The 26,855-nt window shown below is 37.3% G+C and overlaps 1 protein-coding gene across 2 annotated transcripts in view; it reads right to left on the reverse strand.

Annotated features, from left to right (window-relative positions):
- The window catches only part of FNIP1 (folliculin interacting protein 1), a 138,544-nt gene that overhangs the window by 111,283 nt on the left and 406 nt on the right, over window positions 1-26,855 (reverse strand). The window lies entirely within an intron of this gene.

Raw genomic sequence — 26,855 nt, forward strand, 5'->3', positions numbered from 1 at the left:
CTTAAAAAAAAAAAAACACAAAACTTGTTAACCTTTCAAATCACAGTTACTGACATTTGGCTTTGATAGTTTTGTCACTACATGAAACTCAAGAAACTGAAAACATGGTCCCAGCTACAGAGCCCATATGCTGCTGTTATTGGCAGGGAGGGAGATCTTGTCACCAACATAGGAAAGAGCAGCCCAGGATGGGTAACTAACTACTTCCCAACTGCCACAGTCAAGCAGGAAGACAGAGGACATTAAAGCAGAAGGCCAGAATTCTTGGCTTTATTCCCTCCGCAACTGGCATCTTCTGTGTGCCACTTACTGTGACAATCAGTGGGTACACTCTAAATTTCAAAAATGCATATTTCAATTCAGACCTCACTGGAATGTAGAGCAAATGGAATTCTCACAAGAGAGGTAGAATGAACAGTGGTACAACTACTTTGAAAAACAACGTGGCAAAATCTAAAGAACACTAAACATACGTATCCGATGACCTATAAATTCAACCTAAGGTACATACTTAATAGAAATATGTACATACTTCCCTCAAAAAACTGGTATAAAAATGTGCAATGCAGGGGCACATGGATGGTTCAGTTAAGTGTCTGACTCTTAATTTTGGCTCAGGTCATGATCTCATGGTTTGTGAGTTCCAGACAGCTTGGGATTCTCTCTCTCTCTCTCTTTTTCTCTGCCCCTCCCCTGCATGTGCTCTCTAAATAAACAAACAAACAAACTTTTGAAAAAAATATTCAAAGCAATGTTATTCATCACAGTTATCAACCGGGAAATCCAAATATCCATCAAGGCAATAGCCTGGGTAATAAACTGTGGTATTTTCACACAACAGAATATTACACTGCAGTAGTTCTCAACCAGGGATGATTCTGCTCCTCTCCCCTGCCTGCCAGGGGATATTTGCAACGTCTGGAGACATTTTAGGTTGTCACAACTCAGGGGTGCTACTGGCATCTAGTGGGTTACAGATTAAAGATGCTATAAACATCCTTCAATGCAAAGAAGAGAATTATCCTATCCAAACTGTCAATAAGACTGAATTTGAGAAATTCCAGCCTATAGCCTATGAGAATGAACTATACAACACAAACCACATGGATAAATTCAAACATAATGTTGAGCAATAAAGAAGCCAAACAAGAATACATATGTAGGATTCCATTTATATAAAGCTCAAATTCAGGCAAAATTAACTCCTGATATTAGAGGTGAGGCTAGTGGAAGTTGAAAAGATCACCAGAGATACTTCCGGGACACAAGCATGCTGTTTCTTGAGCTAGGTACTAGTTATCTGGCACTGTGTGTAAATTCATTCAGCTCAATAGTTAAAATATGTACATTTCTCTTATGTATACTACTATTCAATAGTAAGTTTTATTCTTCAATAAAAATTTTATCTTAAAAAATTGATAGGAGTGTAAGTGCTATGGGGAAATTTTACTGTATATAAATTCAAAAAATAAAAACTCTGTTTTTCTACTGCAAATCAGTTAAAATTCTTAGCATATTGGTAAATATTTCTCTGAAAAATTCCTCCCTTGAAGTCTGACAATTCCAAGTTCTAGTACCACCACTTACCAGCTGTACTCATCTTGAACAAGTCATATTTTTCATATTTGTATCTTTTTAGAAGTAGAGAGGCAACAGACTTACTTTACTGCCAAGGGAATACAAAAAACAAACAGGTACAAAACTATCCCACCAATATTATTGCCCAGATCTAGCCACTTTCAACATTTTTGTATTTCCTTCTAGACTTTTCCTGTATATGTACAGACATGTTAAGAGTTAACAAACATACATTTATAAAAGTAAAATCATAATGCATACTACCCTACAAATTACTTTTTAACTTAATGTATGTGGAAATCTCTACTAGAAAATACAGAATTACCTATTCTAATAGCAATAGTGTTCCAATGTATAAACCATAATTTATTTAAGCACTCTAATTATGGACACAGTAACAACTTAAATTGGAAACTTCAAAGAATTCTTCGATGAACATCAGAATACGCTTACATATTTATTACCTTTGCACAACTGTTGCTCTGCAAAGTAGTTGTACCATATGTATTCTCACATAAAATAGGGCTTGCTTTATTATTCTTTTGCCATTATAAGGTATTATTCTTTCCAATACTATCAGATTGACAGCTTATTAAATTATAGGCATGATATTTTCTTTATATTTTTCAGTTATTGAGCTTAAACATTATTCAAATGTTCAGTAGGTTAAGCATCAACTCTTGGTTTCACCTCAGGTCATGATCTCACAGTTCCTGAGTTTGTGTCCCACATCAGGCTCTATGCTGACAGTGTAGAGCCTGCTTGGGATTTTTCTCCCCCCACTCCTTCCTTCTACCCCTCTCCCCCACTCACCTTCTCTCTGTCTCAATATAAATAGAGTTTAAAAAAAAAGTCTTGTGTGAATTTTGTTTAAATCATTTGTGAAGGAAGACAATTAATCACATTTTTATCTTCCTTATGTACAAAAGTGAGCCAGTTTCAGTGGTTTATTGAGAGGGCAAATAAGAAAACGAGAGAGTATAATCAGTGGTTATACTGAGGCATCAGATAACTAGGGCTGTACATCAAAAGCATGTTGGAGAGCTTCAAAACAAATTGAAATAATCACCTGCCCAAAATCCTACCCTAGAAGATTGAGAATTAATTCCAAGTAGAGGAATCTGAAGGACTTTTAAAGAGGTCCACAGGTGATTCCGATGCACACCCCAGGATGATAACCACTGAAAAGAAAGGCAATTCTCTTTCTTGAATATTATCAAATACATATTCTCTTTAGATACCTACAGAATCTCTGTTCCTGGATTTTAAATTTTGCAGGACTGGAGACTCTACTGAAAGCACTTTTCTATTGCTTTTCACCCACTTTACTACTCAGACTACGTGAATATATATTTAGTTTTCTGTGCAGTTAAGGCTAAGTTCCAAAGAAACATTCTTATTTAGTAAGCATATTATGTACAAGGCATTGCTTTAGCTGATTATCCAAGTAAAATCTTACTGTGTCTCTTTCTACATGTCAAAAACATGCCTAATCTTACACAATAGTACTTTTTTAATACAATTTTTTAAGTTTATTTATTTATCTTGAGAGCGAGAGAGAGAACACAAGCAGGGGAGGATCAGAGAGAGAGGGAGAGAGAGAATCCCAAGTAGGCTCTTTAAGATCAGCATAGAGCGCAAAGTAGGACTCAAACTCACAAACTGTGAAATCATGACCTGAGCTGAAATCAAGAGTCAGACACTTAACCAACTGAGCCACCCCAGTGCCCTCACAACAGTACTTCAAGTATAGGATTGATAGCATTTATTATTGCCCAGTGGGAAATTCCCTCTGAACTAGAATGTAAAAGAGAGATATATGTTAACATATTCTAACTAGACAAAGCTTTTCAAAAGATACCATCTCAACAATTAGGGCTAATAAACTAGATATTCATAGAGGAAAAAAAAAACCTCAATCCCATCCCACTCTACATATAAAAATTAACTCAAAATATGTCATAGACTTAAACATGAAAGCTCAAAAACATAAAATCTCTACCCAAAAAAACAAACAAAAAGGCCAGGATATTTTCTTCATCTTGGAGTAGGGCAAAATTTTCTTACATCATACACACCCAACTTTTTTTTATAAAGTTTTATAAAAAAAAAACTTTATTTTTTTAATATAATTTATTGTCAAATTGGCTAAAATACAGTCTGTAAAGTGTGCTCTTGGTTTCTGGGGTAGATTCCCATGGTTCATCCCTTATATACAACAGCCAGTGCTCATTCCAACAAGCACACTCCTCAAAGCCTATCACCCATTTTCCCCCTCTCCTACAACCACCCCCCATCCACCCTCAGTTTGTTCTCTGTATTTAAGTGTCTCTTATGATTTGCCTCCCTCCCTCTCTGTTTGTAACTATTTTTTCCCCTTCCCTTCCCCCATGGTCTTCTGTTAAGTTTCTCAAGATCCACCTGAGTGAAAGCATATTATCTGCCCTTCTCTGACTGATTTCACTCAGCATAAGACCATAAACTTTTTAAAATATCATAGGGGTGCCTAGGTAGCTCAGTTGGTTAAGCCTCCAAGTCATTTTTGGTTTTTTGGGTTTTTTTTTAATGTTTATTTTTGAGAGAGAGAACAGAAGAGCAGCAAAGAGACAGAGGGAGACAAAGAATCTAAAGGGGGCTCCATGCAGACAGCAGAGAGCCTCAAGCAGAGCTCAAACTAACAAACCATCAGATCACAACTGAAGCCGAAGTTGAAAGCTTAACCAACTGAGACACTCAGGTGCCCCAAGACTCTGGCTCTTGATTGCAGCTCACATTATGACCTCACAGTTGGTGAGATCGAGCTACCCATGAGGCTCTGTGCTGACAGCTCAAAACCTGCTTGTGATTCTCTCTTTCCCTTTCTCTATGCCCCTTCCCCATGCTCTCTCTTTCTCAAAATAAACATTAAAAAAATACATAAAATATCATAAACTATATACTTCATCAAATTTCAGAATTCTGATCTTTGAAAGACATTATTAACACAGAAGCAACCTGGGGCCTGGAGAAAATCAGCAATGCTTCTATCTAACAAAGAACTTTAATCCAGGATATATAAGGAAGTCTTATAACTCATACTAAGAAGCAAGTTATCTAATTTTAAAATGGCAAAGTATTTGGAGACTTTATAAAAAAAGATACATAAATAGCATATGAGCTCAAAAATTGCTCAATATCACTAGGATTAAGGAAAGACAAACTACAATGAGATGCTACTATATACTCACCAGAATTACTAAAATCGAAAAGACTAATACTACATTTGCAACAAAGTAGATAGAGCTAGAATGTATTAGGCTAAGCAATCTAAGTCAGTCAGAGAAGGATAAATACCATATGATTTCACTCCTCTGTGGAATTTAAGAAACAAAATAGATGAACATATTGGGGGGGAGGGGGGAGAAGAAAGCAAAACAAACCATAAGTGACTCTTAATAATAGAGAACAAACTATGGGTTGATGGAGGGAGGTGGATGGGAGATGGGCTTGATGGATGATGGGTAGTAAGGAGGGTACCTGTTGTGAAGAGCACTGGGTGGTGTATGTAAGTGATGAATCACTGAATTCTACTCCTGAAACCAATACTGCACTGTATGTTAAGTAACTAGAATTTAAATAAAAATTTGCAAAGAAAAAAAAAGACTAAGTGTTGATGATAACTGGAATTATCATACACTGGTGTTGAGCAAGTAAAATAGTGCAACCATTTTTTTTTTAATGTTTTTATTTATTTGTGAGAGAAAGAGAGAGAGAGAGAGAGAGAGAGAGAGCAAGCAGAGGAGGGTTAGAGAGAGAGGGAAACACAGAATCTGAAGCAGGCTCCAGGCTCTGAGCTAGCTGTCAGCACAGAGCCCAATACAGGGCTCGAACCCATGAACTGTGAGATCATGATCTGAGTCGAAGTTGGACGCTTAACCGACTGAGCCAGCCAGGTACCCCAACCATTTTGGAACACAGTTTGACAGTTTGTTATAAAGTTAAACATGTACTTGCTTACAACCCAGCAATTCTACTCCTAGATATCTACCCAACAGAAATAAAAATCCGTTCAAAGACTCATATATCAATGTTCATAGGAGCTTTTTACATAATATTCCCCCAAAGGGAAAATAATCCAAATACCCAGCAACTTCTATATAAACATATTTTATTATATCAATATAATGGAATACTCGTCCTCAATAAAAATCAATGAGCTACTGAAATAAGCAGAAACATAGGATAAATCTAAGAAACATTCTGCTGAGTGAAAGAATCAAGATACAAAAAAGCACATATTGGGGGTGCCTGGGTGGCTCAGTCGGTTAAGCACCCGACTTCAGCTCAGGTCATGATCTCACAGTTCGTGAGTTTGAGCCCCGCGTCAGGCTCTGTGCTGACAGCTGGGAGCCTGGAGTCGGCTTTGGATTTTGTCTCCCTTTCTCTGCCCCTCCCCCTCTCACACTCTGTCTCTGTCTTTGTCTCAAAAATAAATAAACATTAAAAAAAATTTTTTTTCAAGCACATATTGTAGAATTTCATTTACATGAAATTTTAGAATAGGGAAAATTGATCTATGGTGACAGAAAGCATATCAGAAATTGGGGGGTCATAAGAGTTAGGGGTTGGTTACTAACTATAAAGGGATACATACAAGAGAACTTTTGGGAGTGACATAAAGTTCTGTATCTTTTTATAAAAAGTTCTGTAATGTTTATTTATTTTTGAGAGAGAAAGAGAGAGCGAGAGCACAAGCAGGGGAGGGGCAGGAAAAAAGGGGGACCCAGAACCTGAAGCAGGCTCCAGGCTCTGAGCTGTTAGCACAGAGCCGAATGTGCAGCTCAAACCCACGAACAGGGAGATCATGACCTGAGCTGAAGTTGGAGGCTTACCTGAGTGAGCCACCCAGGAGTCCCCACAAAGTTCTGTATCTTGATTATAATAGTTATCACACAGGTCAAAACTCAGACCCATACCATTTTATTTTTTTTATAAAGATGATTTTTTTAAGTTTATTTGAGGGGGCAAGGGGTAGAAAGGGAGAGAGAGAGATAATCTTAAACAGGCTCTGTGCTGTCAGTGTGGAGCCCGACATGAAGCCTGAACTCACAAACAGTGAGATCATAAGAAGTCAAGAGTCACACACCTAAATGACTGAGCCACCCAGGCGCCCTGTTTTAAAATGAACCCAAGATTTGTTTTAATCAGGTATGGCCAAACAAAGACATGGAAAAGACTGTCATGAAGGAAGAAGTTTACACCCACAGATCCCTAGAAAGAGGAAGCATGCCACTCCACACCAGGCCACATGGGAAGCACCAGGGTAGTCAGGAAACAGGGGGAAAGAGAAAAATGTGACAAGAATCTTTACTGTGGTTTTCACCAGAGGAAAAAAATGGACCGGATGTGATAAAGCAAGCTATATATAAGATTGGCTGGTCTGAATAATTACAGTGGTCTCCACAGCATAAGAACTACCCCTAGTTGGCTGGTACCTAGCACTAGGGTAATGAGAGCAGGAGTATGAGAGCTCAGTAAAGGAGGTGGTTGGAGCAGCCTCTGAACTGCTTGGTGTGCACATGAAAGAAGCACTGCTAAGAGAGAGGAAAGAAGCACTGCTAAAAGGGGAATCCTTTGCTGTCTCTAGGAATTTGGTAACCCTGGAAAGGTCAGTCTCTTCAGGATCAAGAAGCCTCCAGATGTCAAAACACTTTTTTTAAAAAGTGTTTAGCATGACTAATACATATGTAGTTAAAAGGGTGCATTTTATTGAATGTATCACATTTCAATAAAGTTGATGTAAAAATAAAAATTAATTTTAGGAATAATTAAAATATTAAAGTGGTTAATTCACTAAACAGGCTGCCAGCACCAAAAAATATTTACTCAGTTTTAAAAGAAGAAAAAAAAACCCTAAATTTCAATAATGGTAGCATTACTTAAATCTGGAATTACTCTAGAATATGGATTTTACCAATTATATAAATCTAACGTGGGGCTCCTGGGTGGCTCAAACAATTAAGTGTCCAACCCCTGGTTTTAGCTCAGGTCATGATCTCACAGTTTCACTGGTTTGAGCCCCACATCGGGCGTCACGCTGACAGTGTGGAACCTGCTTGGGATTCTCTGCCTCCCTCTCTCTCAACCCCTCCCGGACATGTGCTATCTCTCTCTCTCTCTCTCTCAAAATAAATAAACTTTAAAAAATTTTAAATAAGTCTAATGTACTTACAGAGATGTGATCAAAAAAAATTTTTTTTGGTTGGTTTTCTAAAGTTTATGATATCACTGCTGAATGCTATAAGCCCTGGAGTATCTAGCCAATGACATCCCCTTTTCTTCTTTATCTTTTTTTCTTGTTCAATGATTTTCAACCCCAGCTGCATATTAGATTCATAACACTGGTAGGGAGGAGAACCTTGACATCAGAATCTTTTTAGTTTTTATTTTTTATGTATTTATTTTTTTAAGTTTATTTATTTTCAAAGAGAGAAAGAGAGCTCGTCTGCGCACAAGAGAGGGAGGGGCAGAGAGAGAGGGACAAAGAGAATCCCAAGCAGCCTCTGTGCTGTCAGTGCAGAGCATGACAAGGGGCTTGATCTCACAAACTGTGAGATCATGACCTACTTGAGCTGAGATCAAGAGTTAGATGCTAAACCAATTGAGCCACTTAGGCACCCCTCATCAGAATTTTTTTAAAGCTTCCATGATGGGAATAGCTAGAGTTGAAAACTAATTCCTACTATATACATCAGATTGAATTTGAGCATCATTTAAATACAAGATATCTAAATGCAAGCATATCAAGGTAAAGTGTAGAAAACAGATTAAAATATATTTATAGTAGAAAACTGATACAGTGTTATAATGCTTTGTGTACTTTCCATTTCTGTAAAGCATGCTGGCTCCCACAAATCTAATATAAAGGTAAAACAAAACAAAACAAAAAAACTATAGGTCATAAATTTAGTAACTAAATTTCTGGAGTGCCTGAGTGGCTCAGCCAGGAAGCACCTGGCTCTTGATTTCGGCTCAGGTCGCAATCTCATGGTTCTTGTTTTCGAGCCCCACATCAGACTCTGTGCTGACAGCACAGATCCTGCTTGAGATTCTCTCTCTCACTCTCTCTCTGCTCCTCCTTGCTTCCATGCTCGCTCTCTCTCTCTCTCTCTCAAAATAAATGAACTTTAGAAAAAAGTTTTAAAAAGAAACTAATTTTATACATCTTAATTACAAAAACAGAAAAGTAAATATACATTCAAAGCTCCAATGATAGGCTCCCAGCCAATTAATGTGAAAAGAAGAAATTGCTTACCTGCAAAATCGTTATTACAGCTACTTGACTGGTCTATGACTCTAGAAACAATGACTCTCCTATTCTGCAGCTTCTACACTACATTCCAGAAATCTTATCATTCCAGTTCCTATTAACATTCCTGTATAAACCCATCTCTTGGTCAGTCATGCATATACATATAACATATAAATAAGTTTCATTCTACCTTAAAGTCCCTTGTGAGCTTACTTGGCTCTCTAAAGAAGTTTCCTTCCAATAGGAAGAGTTAGGGATATGGGCTATTTCCATGGCAGATAATACCATGAAGAACTCATACTATCCTTCAACCTTCAGGCCAGAAAACACAAATAAGTAGTATTTATAACAAGTTTGCCACAAGAGTCAGATGGCATTGCATGCCTACAAGAACTGTGAAATATGGAGGGATGTATGAAAATTTGGTGAGAAGTAAACAAATCTGCCACAGAATGGAAATGCTAGGTCATAAAGTGAGAATTTTCTACTTCAGTAAATAATGCCAGATTGTCTTCCAAAGTTGTTACTGTACCAAGTTACACTCCCAAGAGGACTAAACAGGGATTCTCATTGCTCCATATTCTTGTTAATATTTGGCACCATTCAACTTTTTGGCCATTGCCAAACTAATGTCAATCTGCTTGCACTGTTCTTGCCCCAAATATTTTGGCTGCAGAATTCAGCAGATACCTTTTACCAACCAAATGTTACCCAGATTAGTGAATTCTGTTCTTAGTTTGCTAACAGTACGTATCATAAATGGAAGATGAATTTTATCAAATAAATCTGCATTTATTGACTAATAATGTCATCTTCCTCATTACAATAACATTTATATAATTCAATAAGCAAACACTGTTGAAACTGCCTTACATATCCTGACTCATTCAATCTTTCCAATGAACTAGTGAAGTATTAGTTACATTTAACAGATAATGAAATGCAGACACAGAGATTAATTACTTAGCACAGGTCCCACGACCAAACAACAAAGAACAAACAGATTGCAGGGTCTGGGTTCTTAATTCTCCCTCGAAACCTATTGGGTTTTGAACAAGTTATCTAATATCTTGGTGTTTCAGTTTTCTCATCTATGAAATAAGGGTAATGTGACCTACCCTGTAGAGCTGTTTGACGATTAAATAAACATATCTAAAGTCCTTAAAAGAATTCCTGGAATATCATAAAGATCTACATAAATATTTCACTAACACTCTCTTACCTTTTCATCTCCACTTATCTATAGATAAATTCGATTTCTTATTCTTAGTATTCATTATCTATGCCTTGTTTATTTTTATTATTTTTAGCAGGTTTTGCCTATTTCAAAAAACTAAGTTTCAGTCTTTTTTCTCTTGCACATTCATTTTCTATTTCATTAATTTTGGAGCTCTTTATTATTTCTTTTGCAAGTTTATTCTGTTTTCTTCTAACTCCTTGAGTATAACACTCAACTCACATTTTGAACCATTCCTTCTTCTCTTATGTAAACATTATAAATTTACTGTCAGTGAAGCTTTAGCTACATCCAAGTTTTGTAATGTGGCATTTATTGTTCTAAATAATTCAATTCTAATTATTTAAAATTTCCATTTAGGTTTTCTTTTCCCTGACTCATAAGTTGTTTCCCTAACTGTTCTTTGNAATCTTTTTTTTAAAGATTTTATTTTTAAGTAATGTCTACACCCAAAGTGGGGCCTGAACACACAACACCAAGATAAAGAGTCCATGCTCCACTGACTGAGCCAGCCAGGTGCCCCCAAAATCTTTTTTATTCTTAAATATTTTTTTTTGCTAATTGACCTTCAATAACTAGAAGAGATATGTTTAAAAATCACCTACAATGGGGCTCCTGTGTTAAGTGCCCAACTTCAGCTCAGGTCATGATCTCACAGTTTATGAGTTCAAGCTCTTCATCAGGCTCTGTGCTGACATCTTAGAGCCTGGAGCCTGTTTTAGATTTTGTGCCTCTCTCTCTGCCCATTCCCTGCTTATGTTCGTGCTCTCTCTTTCTCTCTCTCTCTCAAAAATAAATACATATTAAAAAAAAAAACACCTACTATAGTAAATGTGTCCCTTTCTCCTTGACATTTCTGCTTCACGTATTTCCAAAAATAATCCTCTTGGTGAGTTAACCTTTTATCATTAGCAAATTTTGTGTCTATTTTAACTATTTAACATAATTAAATATGACTGCTGCTATAAGCTTTCTTTTGGTTGTCTCAGTATCTTTTTCTGTTTTTCTGCTTTCAATCTTTCTATATTTGTATATCTTGAATATATACTTTTTAAACAGCACATACAGATAGATTTTATTTTATTTTTTCCAGTCCAATAAATTTTTGTCTTCTCTGCATCATTTAGTCCACTTTCACTTAATGCAGTCTTTATAATATGCTGGAATTTATTTCTACTACATTATTCTATTGCTTTGTACTTGTTCTGTAACTTATGTTTCTTTTCATACCTTTTCTTACATTCTTTTTAATTCTCTTTCTATATTCTACTTTCGCTCTAATATTTTGGAAATTACACACTCTACTTTTATTCATTTAGATATGTAGCCTTGAAATTCTAACATGCATACGTCACACTTTAGTTCATATCTTCATTCTCAAAAGATAATAGAACCTTAGGAAGGGGGCATGGGAATTTGGCAGAGTAAGAGGACCCTGAGCTCAGCCCCTTCCACATTTTCAGCTAGGTACCATCCACATGTCAATAAACCAGAGAGCAACTGAAGACTGGCAGAATAAACTCCACAACTAAATATAGAGAAGAAACTGCATCTGAAAGGTTAGGAAGGTCAGAAAGGCAGAGGGCAGCTGTCCACAGGAGGCAGGGAGCTGCACAAGCAGAGAGGGCAGAGAAATGGCCCCTCACACAGGAAAAACTAATTCCCATAATGTCTGGCTTTAAAAGCCAGAGGAGCTGAATTCAGTGAGTTAGTAAAACCAGTGAGGCTAGGAACCTAGAGCTTTGGAGGTCAGCTGACTCAGCACTGAGTGAGCCCAGAAGGCAAGTGGATGGCCCAGTCACCACCCCTAAAGAGAGAGCATCCTACACAGAGAGGCAACAAAACAAAACAAATGGCAATTTACACAACTCTAGGGCAAAAAGGACACAGATCTCTTCACAATTATTTCTTAGTGTGTCGGGGGACTTCTGAGAAAATAAGAGAGCTGGTAGGCACCATTTTCCTCTCCCAGCCCACAGTATAAGCAGAGGCATCTGCGAGAAGCAGGGCTGCATAGACACTTGCTACCTAACCTGCTAGCAGCGCACCATCCATGCTCACAAGCTCTAAGGAGAACTCACCCACTCCAAGCCTGCTGGCCTCAGCCCTGGGCTCAGGACAAATTGTGTTAAAGCAGAAGGAGCGTCCCAGCCAGCTGGCCTAGGGCAGTGCTGCCAACCAAATGGGCACTGTGTGCATCCACCCCACTGCAGCCAGCTGTGCACCCACAGCCACTTTCTTGTGTGTCAAACAGCCACGTGCCCCTTGCCACCCTGGCACACAGTCCCCAAACACTGCAGTATTTCAGGGGATTCAGCACAGGACTAGTGGCCCACTGCAAATTTTGCTTAACACTGCTACCCTGCTCCCAAGTTCCCTGGCAGGCATGCCACCCCAGAGCTGACCTGCCCGAGTCCCAATGACACCACAAAAAGAAAGTACAGCCCACAACAGCCAGAGAGTCAGTGCAGAGACTACACTGAAAGGAAATGTGACCCAAACACAACAGCAGGGAATAAACAACACACTTAAGATAATCTCCTGAAAGCCAGGTTCTGATAAAGAGGGGACACTGCACTACTGCTGGGCACTCCAAGACCTCTTCTTCATAAAGTCGCTACTTTCAAGAAGAGAAGACACAGTCAACTTTATTAACACAGAGAAGCAGACAAAATAAGGAGACAGAGATATTTATTCCAAATGAAAGAACAGAACAGGTCACAGCCAGAAATCTAAGTGTAAGAGATATAAGTAACATGCCTGATAAAGAAGTGAAAGCAATGATCATAAGGATACTCACTGGACTGGAGAAAAAAGAATGCAAGAAATGAGACTCTTAACACAGAGACAGAAAATAACACAGGAGAGAGGGATAGAGGGCACAATAAATGAAATAAGAAACATGCTTGATGAAATCAACAGCAGGATGAAAGAAGCAGAAGAACAAATTGATGACCTAAAAGACAAGGTAATAGAAAGTAATCAAGTTGAACCAAAGCAATAGAAAAGAATGGTGCAAAAGGAGAACAGACTTCGGGAACTCAGTGACACCATCAAATATAATAGCATTCATGTTACAGGAGAAGTTCCAGAAAAAGAGAGAGAAGAGTGGCAGAAAATTTATTAAAAGAAGTAAGAGCTATAATCTGGGGAAGAAAACAGATATGCAGATCCAGGAGTCACAGAGAATCCCCAACAGAATCAACAAAAGCAGACCCACACCAAGACATGTTATAATTAAATTTGCAAAACATAGTGATAAAGAAAAAAAATTTTAAAGCAGCAAGACAAAAGGCAGCCTTAACTTCCAAGCGAAAATGCATGGGGCTAGGAGGAAATTTCTCAATAGAAACTTAGCAAGCCAGAGGGAGTGGCATGATATATCCAATATGCTGAATGGGAAAAATCTTAAACCAAGCCTACTCTAGCCAGCAAGGCTATCATTCAGAATAAAATTAGAGATAAAGATTTCTCAGACAAACAACAACCAAAGAAGTTCATGACCACCAAACCAGCTCTGCCAAAAAAATTAAAAGGGACTCTTTCAATGGAAAAGAGAGACCAAAAGTGAAAATATAGAGGTAGGAAACACAGAGGCAGTAAAAATGACTATTTCTATAAAAAAAATCAGTCAAGGAACTGAAAAAAATGGGTATAAAATATAATATGGGGCGCCAGGGTGGCTCAGTCAGTTGGGCATCTGACTCTTGATCTCAGCTCTGAGTCATGATCTCATGGTTCATGAGTTTCAGCCCCATGTCAGGCTCTGTACTGACAAGGCAGAGCCTGTTTGGAATTCTCTCTCCATCTCTTTCTGTCTTCCTCTCTTCCCTCTATCACTCCCTCAAGATAAATGAATAAACTTTAAAAAATTTTTAAGAATACAATAACAGGGGCACCTGAGTAGCTCAGTCAGTTGAGTGTCTGACTTCAGCTCAGGTCATGATCTTGTCATTCCTGAGTTTGAGTCCCACGTCAGGCTCTATGCTGACAGCTCAGAGCCTGGAATCTGTTTCAGATTCTGTACTACCTCTCTCTCTCCCCCTCCCCTATCTCTCTCTCTCTCTCTCAAAAATAAATAAACATTAAACATTAAAAAAATACAATAACATACACCTAAAACATGTGGAGTAGAGAAGGAAAGAATGGGTTCAAACTTAAATGACCAACAACTTAATATAGACTGCTATACTCATTAAAGGTTATATAAAACTTTGAATGTAAATGGACTAAAAGCTCCCCTCAGAAGACACAGGGTGATAAAATGGACTAAAAAACAAGACCCATCTATATGCTGCCTACAAAACACCCATTTTAGACTATATACATCTGCAGACTGAAAGTGAGGGGATGGAGAAACATCTATCATGGAAATATATGTCAAAGGGAAACCAGAGTAACAAAGCTTATATCAAACAAAACAGACTTTAAAACAAAGACACTAACAGGAGACAAAGAAGGACACTATATTATAATAATAATAATAACAACAACAATGTTGGACATAATCCAACAAGAAGATATAACAACTGTAAATATTTATGCACCCAACCAACACAGGAGCACCTAAATACATAAAATAGCTAATAATAATAAAAGAACTAGTTGATAATAATACAATAAGACTAGAGGACTTTAACACTTCACTTATGTGAATAGATAGATCATCTAAACAGAACATCAACAAAGAAACAATGGCTTTAATGACACTGGAACAGATGAATTTAACAAATATATTCATAACATTCCATCGTAAAACAGCACAATACACATTCTATTCAGTCACACACAGAATATTCTCCAGAACAGATCACACATTAGTCCACAAAACAAACCTCAACAAATTCAAGAATACTGAAATCATACCATGCATACTTCCTGACCATAATGCTATGAAACGAGAAGTCAACCACAAGAAGTAATTTAGAAAGATCACAAACACATGGAGGTTAAATAACATGCTACTAAACAATGAATGAGTAAACAAAGAAAAAAAAAGAAATGAAATAGTATATGGAAACAAGTAAAAATGAAAACACAATAGTCCAAAACTTCTAGGATGCAGCAAAAGTGGTTCTAAGAGAGAAGTTTATGTAACACAGGCCTGCCTTAAGAAGCAAGAAAAATCTCAAACACACAGTTTAATCTTATGCCTAAAAAAAACTAAAAAAAGGACAACAAATAAAACCTAAAAGCAGCAGAAGGAAGAAAATAATAAAGACGAGAGCAAAAATAAATCATAGAAACTGAAATAACGATACAACAGTTCAGTGAAACCAGGAGCTGGTTCTTTGGGGGGAAAAAAATCAACAAAACTGATAAACCTCCATTCAAACTTCTGAAGAAAAAAAGAATAAAGGTTCAAATAAACAACCAATGACCAGAAAAGAAATTTAGTCAGTAACACAAAATGTTCCAAAAAACTAAAGTCCAGCACCAGATAGTCATAAAAAAGAGTTAATATCTATTCTTAAACTATTCCAAAAATTAGAAGAGGAAGGAAAACTTCCAAATTCATTCTATGAGGTCAGCATTACCCTGACACCAAAACTAGATAAAAGACACCACTAAAAATTAGGAAAACTACAGGCCAATATTCCTGATGAACACAGATGCAAAAATTCTCAATGAAATACCAGCAAACCAAATTCAACAATACATTTTAAAAATCACCACAATCAAGGGGGAATTATTCCTGGGTTGCAAGCATGGTTCAATATTCACAAATCAATGAATGTGATACATCACATCAACAGGAGATAAAATAAAAACCACATGATCATTACAATAGATGCAGAAAAAGCAGTTGACAAAGTACAACATCCATTCATGGTTAAAAAAAAACTCAACAAAATATGTTTAGAGGAAACATACCTCAACATGATAAAGAACATCTATGAAAAACCCACCATCATCCTTAATGGGGGAAAAACAGAGCTATTTCTCTAAGTTCAAGACAAGGATGTCCACTCTCACCACTTTTACTCAACACAGTACTGGAAGCCCTAGCCACAGCAATTGGACAGGAAAATAAAAGTAATCCAAATTGATAAGGAAGAAATAAAACTTTCACTACTTGCAGTGACATCATACTATATCGAGAAAATCCAGAAGACTTCACCAAAAAACTGCTAGAACTCATCAGCAAATTCAGTAAAGTCACAGGATACAAAATCAATTTATGGAAATTTGTGCATTTCTGTAGATCAGGAAAAAGCAGTAGAAAGAGAAATTAGGAAAATAATCCCATTTACAACTGCATTCAAAATAAGATACCTAGGAATAAACTTAATCAAAGAGGTGATGACCTGTACTATGAAAAGTATAAAAAATGATTAAAGAAATTCAAGATGACACAAAGAAAAGGAAAGATATTCCATGCTCATGGATTGAAAAATCAAATATGGTTAAAACGTCAATACTCCCCAAAACAACCTAAAGATTTAAGGCAATCTCAATCAAAATATTAGCAGCATTTTTTACAAAACTAGAACAAATAATCCTAACATTTCTATGGAACCAGAAAAGACCCCAAACAGCACAACTATCTTGAAAAACATAAACAAAGCTGGAAGCATCATCACAATTCCAGATTTAAAGATACATTACAAAGTGGTCATAATCAGAACAGTATGGTACTGGCATGAAAACAGACACATAGGTCAATGGAACAGAATAGAAAATCCAGATATAAACCCATGATTACACAATTAATCTTCAACAAAGCATGTATATCCAGTAGGAAAAAGTTTCTTCAACAAATGTTGGGAAAACTGAAAAGCAACATGTAAAACAACAAAGCTAGACCACTTTCTTATACCATACACAAAAATAAATTCAAAATGGATTAAAATGCATAAATGGGATACCTGGAACCATAAAAGTCCTAGAAGAGAATACAGGCAATAACTTGTCTGACATTAGCAATAGTAACTTCTTTCTAGATATGCTTCCTGAGGCAAGGGTAACAAAAGCAAAAATAAACTATTTGTATTACATCAAAATAAAAGGCTGGGTTCCTGGGTGGTTCAGTAGGTTAAGCGTCCAACTTCAGCTCAGGTCATGATCTCGAAGTCGGTGGGTTCAAGCCCCATGCTGGGCTCGCTGCTGTCAGGGCAGAGCCCACTTCAGATCCTCTGTCCCTCTGTCTCTGCCCTTCCCCTGCTCATGCTCACTCACTCTCTCTCTCTCAAAAATAAACATTTAAAAAATAATAATAAAATAAAACAACAAAACAATAAGGAAACAATCAACAAAACTAAAAAGCAACCGACAGAATGGGAAAAGATATTTGCAAATGACCTATCTGAAAAAGGGTTAGCATCCAAAATAAAGAACTTACCAAAGTCAACAACGAAAAAACAAATAATTCAATTTAAAATAGGTAGAAGACATGAACAGACATTTCTCCAAAGAAGACATACAGATGGCCAACAAATGAAAAGATGCTCAACATCATTTATCATCAGGGAAATGCACATCAAAAGAACAATAAGATATCACCTCACTCATGTCAAATGGCTAAAATCAACAACACAAGAAACAATAGGTGTTGGCCACGATGCAGAGAAAGGGGAACTCTGTTGCACTATTTTCGGGAATGCAAACTGGTGCAGCCACTCTGGAAAACAGTATGGAGGTTCCTCAAAAAGTTGAAAATAAACTACCCTATGATCCAACAATTGCGGTACTGGGTATTTACCCAAAGAATACAAAAATATTAATTCAAAGGGATACATGCACCCCTATGTTTATGGCATCATTATTTACAATAGCCATGGTATGGAAGCAGCCCAAGGATCCAAGTGGAAGATTGTAGGTTTCTAGGGATTTATCCATTTCTTCTAGGTTATTCAATTTATTGGTGTATAATTGTTCATAGAAGTTTTTTGTGATTTTTTGCATTCTGTAGTGTATCAGTTGTAACTTCTCTCCAATTTCTGATTTTATTCATGTGAGCCCTCTTTTTTCTTTAGGGAGTCTAGCTAAAGGTTTGTCATTTTTATCCTTCTAAAAAACCAGCTCTTAGCATCACTGATCTTTTTCTATGGTCTTTTTGTCTCTCATTGCTATCCACTCAGATGTTTACTACTTCCTTACTCCTACTAACTTGGGTATCACTTGTTTTGTTTTGTTTTTCTATTTCCTTTATGTGTAAAGTTAGATTGTTTGAGATTTTTCATGTTTCTTGAGGCAGGTCTTTATGGCTATGAAGTTCCCTTCTATAACCACTTTTGTTGCATCCCAAAGATTGTGGCATGTCATATTTCGGTTTTCATCTGTCTCTAGATATTCTTTTATTTCTCCTTTGACTTCCTCAATGACCAACTGGTTCCTCAGTGGCACACTGTTTAATCTCCATATTTTATGGTTTTTCCATTTTTTTCTTGTAATTGATTTCTAGCTTTATACCACTGTGGCTGAAAAAATGCTTGAAATGCTTTCAATTTTTTTGAACTTATTCAGAGTTGTTCTGGGACCTAATGTGATCTACCCTGGATAATGTCTGATGTGGACTTGACAAGACTGTGTCTGCTACTTTTGAATGGAATGTTCTCTCTATAGATCTATTAAATCTATCTGGTCTAACATATCATTTAAGACCAATGTTTCCTTATCAATACTGTCTAGGTTATCTATCCATTGATGTAAGTGGGGTATTAATGTAGTCTACTATTACTGTGTGGTCAATTTCTCTCATTGGGTCTTTCAATATTTGCTTTATATATTTTAGTGCTTCTATGCTGAGTGCATATATACTGATAAATGCTACATCTTCTAGCTAAATTAACCACTTCATCATTCTATATTGTCTATATTACATTCTTTGTAGCTGCAGCTCACAGGGTGTGAGATGCTTGCAGGTTGGCTGTGATGTGGCACGTGGAGGTGGAACATGCTTACCTGAACTAGCAGGTTAGGAGACTGCCAAAATGGTGCCCACCCATGCTGGCATTAACAAGAAAGACTGAGATGACAGAAATAGCATCCGCCAGCACTTCTGTCGCCAGAGTCCCAACCGGTTCATGACCTTCTGGCAGTCCCTTTAAGATTAAAGATTAAGACTTTCTCCTTCACATATGGTCCAGGTGCTTTTCAATCTGATCATTTTTTGCTAGGTCCTAGAGTGAGTGAGTCTGCCCGCAAGATCTTTAAGAGAAGGTTCTCCATGTCCTAAAGTTCTATGGTTCTCCTGGACATAATCTTCACAGGTCTTCCACTTTGGGGGCTTGTTTCTACTGTGCAGAACCCAAGGGTTGGGGTACCTGATGTGGAGTAGAAAACACTTGCTCCTCGGCGGAAAGATTTTTAAGATCCCCTCCTGATTGTAGATCACTCTACCTGGGTTGGGATTTCTGGAAAGAGTGTTATCTCTGCCTCTCATACTCCTCTTAGTATGGCCCTTTTGCCTTTGCTGTAGAGGCACTGTTTGTCTGGTTTCCAGAACTTTTTCAGAGGAAATTATTTCAAATGCAGATGTAGATTTGCTGTGTCCATTGAGAGGAGGTGAGTTCAGGATCTTCCTACACCTCTATCTTAAAATTAAAATGTCCCTTTGAGGTTCAGGTTTTAGAATCTGAATACTAAAGCTATATTTCAATCACCTATTTTCTCTCAATAAACAGGGTTCTGAAAAATAAATCTAATACAATCACTTAGAGACAGAAAAGCAAAACAAGTTAAGAATAAAATATAATGTTTGCAATTCTACTGCAAAGTTAGACTCTTAGGACCAAATATTGCTGCCAGAGAGCATTAACATGAAATTACTTATAAATCTCAGCTTCCCACTTTATTTTTTTTAATGTTTTATTTATTTCTGAGAGAGAGACAGCATGAGCAGGGGAGGGTCAGAGAGAGAGGAAGACACAGAATCTGAAACAGACTCCAGGCCCTGAGCTAGCTGTCAGCACAGAGCCTGACGTGGGGCTCGAACCCACAAACTGCAAGACCATGACCTGAGCTGAAGTCGGCCGCCCAACTGACTGAGCCACCCAGGCACCCCTCAGCTTCCCACTTTAATAAGAAAGATATGATCCCACAGAATTCTCTATAAATATTAAAACTTTCTACTATTTCTAACATAGAATTGAAAGGTATAAATTGTGAAGGAGTGGTATTTTTCAAATAACAAAAGCTCTTGTAAAAGCAGCAAAACCTGAGAAATCACATTTAAAAAAACAAAATTTCTGAACTACGATTCTTACAAATATTGACATTAAAAAGCCAGCTTAAGAACTTCAGAAGTTTAAAATGTAATATAAAATCATAATTCTGAAAGTGAAAAAATAACACAGCACTACAGAAGGTTTTGCCTACAAAAACAAAAAGCATTAGCAGTGAAGCCATTTTTCACCTAATTTATTTTATTTAATTATTCCACATCTATCTCACTTTCTCCCCTAAACATGCTCACCTCAAAAAAAAATTAAATTAAGGTTTCTAATTATCTCCAAGTTGATAAATCCAATAGACACTTTTCTGTTTGTCGTCTCACGAGACCTGTCAGCCACCAGCATACAAGAGTTCATTATACCATCATTTTTCAAACATTTCCTGGTAGAGTTTTCCTAACACCACATACCCCTGGCTTTCCCATGGTTTCTCTTACCATTTTCTTCTGTAGAAAAGACTTTCCTCTCCTACCTCTGTACTTTTTAAATTTCTTAACAGCAAAGCCCTGTTCTTTCCAATACTCAGTCTACACCTTTTCCTAAATGACCTCATCCCTTCCCTTAGTTTTAATGTGACCATGAACTCAAACTCCTATCTCCAGTCCCAACTCTACTGTGAACCAATCCATGCAAGTATTCTAGATTTACTTTATTACTGTCAACTGGACATCTCAAATTGGTATCTCAGTGCCAAGTAAAACTAGACCAAATGTCCAAAATAGAACTTTTGACTCTCCCCCTTGCCCTTGAAATTATTTCATACATTCATTCTATAAATATTTACTAAGCATATGTTCAGGCACTGTGCTGAATACTGGCACAACAATGTGAACTTGGAGGCGGGGCAGGAATTGGTGGTAAGTTATAAAAAAAGCTATGATGAATATAAACGGTGTTTTATGATACAGAATAAGGGAGAAAGATGCTACTGATACACACATGCTTCTACAATCTTATATCCTCTTCCTCAAAAAATGGCACCAATCTAAAGGCGCCAGCCAGAAACCCAGGTATATGTTCCCCACAAACAATCTAACAGGTGCCTCTACAGGGTTTTAACTCTTAAAATCCACCTTAAAGTTGAAGAGAACACCAGTAAGCAAAGAAGAGAGATACAGACAAATAATGACAATAGCAACAGATGTCACAGTAAGAAATGCATTATGCTACAGAAGAAAATTGCAGTAAAACTTAATTCAGTCAGGGAGAAATCAGAAAAAGCTTCCCAGAGGAAGGACAATTAGGATGAATCCAGATGATCACTACAAAAAGCTAAACAAAAAAGGTACAGATGACTATGTCAAGAACAAGAAACAGCACTGCACGGTACAACACAGAATCTAAAACATATCCAAGGTGATAAAATCGTATTACAGGGAAAGGGGATTAAGAAAAGGCCAAAGGAGGGGCACCTGGGTGGCTCAATTGGTTGAGCGTCCAACTTCAGCTCACGTCATGATCTCACAGTTGGTGGGTTTGAGCCCTGCATCAGACTCTGTGTTGACAGCTAGCTCAGAGCCTGGAGCCTGCTTCGGATTCTGTATCTCCCTCTCTCTCTGACCCTCCCATGCGCACACTATCTCAGAAATAAATAAAACATTAAAAAAATTTTAAAAAAAGAAAAGAAAAGGCCAAAGGAAAGTAGAAGTTATCAAAGATTAAAGAGATCCTGTCACAAGGACATAGAAGTCAACTTGACAAGTCTTCCATGGGCCAAATATGGGACAATTTGACTATAATAAAATACATCAAAATCCAGAAGCTTATGATGACAAAAAAAGAAAATTAAAGTGAAAATTTTCACTAAACAACTCTTTATAAATTATTCTGACAAATGATAAAGGCAAACAATCAAATTTACAGGTTACCTTTCCTGTAGCAAAGAGCAGCCAAATAGGTGGTAAGAGAAATATCTCCAGGAAATAAATGTAGGAAGAATTAAAGAATCAGGATATCACCATTTCACAACCCCTAACAAGCTAGTAGATTCAGACAATAATCAACAAAAAATGCTAAAACCATTAGTGAAAGGGGAATCTCATGGAAAAACAAGGCTGATACAATATGAAATTACCCATCAATCTAAGCATCACTAAAAGGGGGACAACTTGACACTATGTAACTCTAATGGAAAGGAAGTATACAACAATCATCTATGGGATATTTTTATTAAAAAGAAAAAAAGTGCTCTTCCCCACAAGTGTCCTCCTCCATGCCCATCCCCCCTCCCCCCTGCATCCATCAGTTCTGTTTTTGTCAGCATTCAAGAGTCTCTCATGNCAAATCCTATTTTAAAAAGGGGAGAGGGCTGTTATAGAATCAAAAGTACTTAAGCCACATAACTGTATATGTAACCTGCAGGTCCTTTTAAGAGGTTATTTCAAATAAATCTACTATAAAAAGACATATTGAAACAACTAAGAAAATATATATTTTTTAATGTTTTTATTTATTTCTAGGAGAGAGAGAGACAGCGTGAGCAGGGGAGGGTCAGAGAGAGAGGGAGACACAGACTCTGAAACAGGCTCCAGGCTCTGAGCTGGCAGTCAGCACAGAGCCCGACGCGGGGCTCGAACCCACGAACCGTGAGATCATGACCGAAGCGAAAGTCGGACGCTCAACCGACTAAGCCACACAGGCGCCCCTAGAAAATATTAATATAGTCTAAGAATAGATAATATTAAGAAGTACCTACAATAATAGAATAATGGCTATGCTTTTTTTAATATGACCTTAAGTTAATTTTTTAAAAAAGGATCAAGGCTAGAAACTTTGCAAAAGCCACACAATATAGGGCCACTTTAAGGAATTTGGGTCCAAAGAGAATGGTTTTACAAATAAATATGGAATCATCAAAGCACAACAACTTCTGGTTTCTAAATGTCATGTGCTAAGCACTGCATTAAGTACTTAACATGACCTATCTCTTTGAGTCCTTAAAATAACTCTGTAATGTGGATATTAAATTCTATACCATTTTGCATGCAGATCATAATCAGAATTTGCTTTTTTTTTTAAAGAATGAAACATTGAGAATAGTTTGAAGAAAGGCAAGAGAGACAGAAAAAAGAACAATTAAGAGATTGTTACAACAGGGTAAAAATTTCTAATACAGACAGTAAAAGCAAACGCTCATGCATTAGGAATAAAACGAAAGTACAGAAATTTACTTTAATAAAACATGAATTATGTCCTACAGACATTTAACTCTGAAACAAACTTCTTCACCAAATTAGACTTCGTTCCAAGAATTTTATTTTTAAATTAAAGCAATCATTTTATATGTACGATAGTTACTGAACTTACACTTATTTCTTTCCTCCACTGCAAAGTGGCCTGATGGAGAAAACATGCTCCTAGAAAGCACCTTCTTTCCCCAGTTCTCAAAACTATGAAAACAAGTTATTGTTTTAATTCTATAAATTACTGAAATAATATCCCTATGATATCTTCCAAACTCATCTCCAGCTCAAGAAGCTTAGATAAGAAAAGCACACAGAAATCTATATGGCAAGGGTCTTAAAAGTTAAAGTTGAAGGGGAGGGGTTGATCCCTGACCATCTTTTCCAAAGGGATAACCCTAAAAGACAATATTTTAAGGCTCCTAAAGCTTCATATCAAAAGTCTCTCCTACCCTAGAGCCCTACTCTGACTTATTACCACTGGACCTTGCATATTGCTAACTCTAGAAGCTCACTCTTAGAGGCTGAACTATGGTTAGTTGCCAATGGCTAACAGTGTCCAAGTCAGATTTAACAACTTAAGCTGGCAAAAACAAAACAAAACCAAAAAAGGATTCTAGAAAGGAAAGCATGATATACTGGCATGAAATTTTAATGTCTAAAAGCAGAGTTACATCATTTGTTAGTAGGGAAATGCAAATCAAAACCACAATAAGATCCCACTATTTCCACTAAACGGTTATAATCAAAAAGACTCAAAATGGTCAACACAGTAAATATTGTTAGGTGTTTCTTACAATACAAAAAAAATTTTTCTTAAAAAAAAAAACCCAGCAATATTAGGTATTGGAGAGGAAACAGAGTATTCACACACTGTTGGTGGGAATACAAAATGGTACAATTACTTCAGAAAAGTTTGGCAATTTAAAAAAAAAAATTCTTTCCTTCTTGAAGTTCATTTATTTATTTTGAGAAAGAGAGAATGCATGCACATGAGTGGGGGAGTGGCAAAGAGAGAAGGAAAAGAGACAATCTCCCAAGCAGGCTCCACACTGTTGGGACAGAGCCCAAAGCAGGAGGATCTCATGACCCTGAGACCATGACCTGACCCAAGATCAAGAGTTGGACAACCAACCAAATGAGCCATCCAGGCACCCCAAATTTTTAAAAAGTTAAGTATATACCTAGCATGTGACCCAGCAATCCCACTCCTAGGTAACCATTCAAGAGCTATGAAAACATATGTCCGCATAAAGATTTGTACACAACTGTCCTTAGCAGCATTGTTCAACACAGCCCAAATCTGGAAACCACCCAAATGACTGCCAATTGGTAGTGAATGGATAAACACATTTTGGTATATCCATACAATGGAATACTACTTACCAATAAAACAGACAGAACTACTGATAAGTGCAACTTAGATGATCTCAAAATCATCACTCTGATTTAAAATAAGCCAGACAGAAAAAGCTATAAACAATATGATCACATTTATAGGAAATTCTAGAAAAGTCAAAACTTCTGTCATTAGAGCAGATGAATGACTGCCTTGAGTGACCATAGGTTAAGAACAGACTGCAAAGGTGCATAAGGGAACTTTCTGGGGATGCAAGTATTCTAAAACTTCACTGGGGTAGTGAGTACAAAACTGTGTACATATAACAAAATTCATAGAACTGTGCTCTTAGAATGGCTCAGTTTTATTGCACGTAAATTATAGCTCAGTGGAGATGTTTAAAGAAAAAAATACCTGGGCTAACTAGATATGCAAGTTACTAACTGTGTGAATGTTAACTCGTTTTCATTTTCTCACATGTGCACTTGTACACATTTTGTTTTTTAAAGCAATCATTCTAAATTGTACTGTACATACTGGGCTTACACATAATTCTTACTTCCACTGGGAAAAGGATCACATAGCTATCTACACTGCCACTTGTTCTATCTCACAAGGTTGTTGTGAAATATCACATGAGATTACTAATGAGAAAGTGCTTTGGCAACTCTAAAGTAGTATTACACAACTATACAGTAGGCTTTAAATTTTTTTAAAAAAATAGACAAAAGGTGTTTTTCACATGAGTGACTTGGGACCCTTGGAAACCTGAGTACCCCAAAGTCAATCTTTGCCCGGAAATAGAAAGCCTAATCAAATGTCACCTTTTTAATAGTCTCAACCTGCTTTCTAATGACTCCCCTTTTACTGAATGTCTCAAGGTACTATTATCTAGACTACACTTTCATTTTTCAAAAGAAAATCAGTAAAGAAGTGTTTTTTAAAAGTCATTAGATAAGCATGGCAAGACACTTATTTACAAGTGGAAAAGACCTACACCTAGAAAACTTTTACTAAACACCTTTCTAAGACGTCCACACTGTGATTTTTCTTTGTCTAAAAGTCAGTGAATTTCTTTCCATTTACTACTACAATTCCACATGTGTTACTCAATGTTTAGTAATGTGACCTGCATTACAAAGAGAGAGTGAATAATTTTAAGAATATAAAAACCTTGTACCAGTGTGGTACAGTCATTTCAAACTTTTGCCTGTTGCAAAATTTAACAGACTCTCATTTTTTCCTACGACTACTGAACAACTGGGCTCTCTGCTGTCCTACCAGGTTTGAGTGATAGATACGTGACATTTAGCCCAGTTATATTCACAAGTTTCCACACCGCAGCAAGCATGAAGGCTATGTGAAATACCTAATCTCTTCAAATGCGGTTTGGAGACTAAATTTTACCTTGAATTCACGTTTCTATTACATTAAATCTTAACAATTCTACAAAGTTTCTCCCAGCAACAGGTAGTGCAACCAAAAATGAACAAAGCCAGTAATACCACAAAATATTTTGCTACCGTTTTCAATTTTTAGACTCCTTTTTGGTAAATTCTAACGGGATGAGTCGATGGTCAATTCTAAGGCCGTGCTTCGTTTGCTTCAGTCCAGTCAGTAGTAATCATAACCTCTTGGGTTTCACCTTTCTCCTTCGATAACACTAAGATCCCTCCTTCCCGCAACTGCACACCCGCAGTTATTAGTTTCCAAGAAACCTGAAAGAATGGCACCTTGCCTACTCGCTCCTCCAGCCTTCTACCCTCAGAAGGTTGCCCAAAACGTGCAGCTCTCTCCACAAAAGCAAGCAAGCTGGAATGGAGCACCCAGAGGGCCACTTGGCCGCGAGGAGGAGGGGAGAACTCTCGGCCTGGAAGACGAAGGCTGAGGTCCAACCCAGCCCTCTCCCAACTCTACTCGCTGCCAGGAAGGAGTGTGGACCCTATGCTCAGGCCGCGGTGGTCGGTGGGCAAGGCACAGCCGCGCGTGGAAGCCGGGCAGGACGTAAACAAACCGACCGGGAGGAGGGGGAAGGGGCCCACGGAGGGATGGG

This window comes from Crocuta crocuta, unplaced genomic scaffold (genome assembly GCF_008692635.1).
Source record: "Crocuta crocuta isolate KB4526 unplaced genomic scaffold, BGI_CrCroc_1.0 scaffold64, whole genome shotgun sequence".
Taxonomy (NCBI): Eukaryota; Metazoa; Chordata; class Mammalia; order Carnivora; family Hyaenidae; genus Crocuta; species Crocuta crocuta.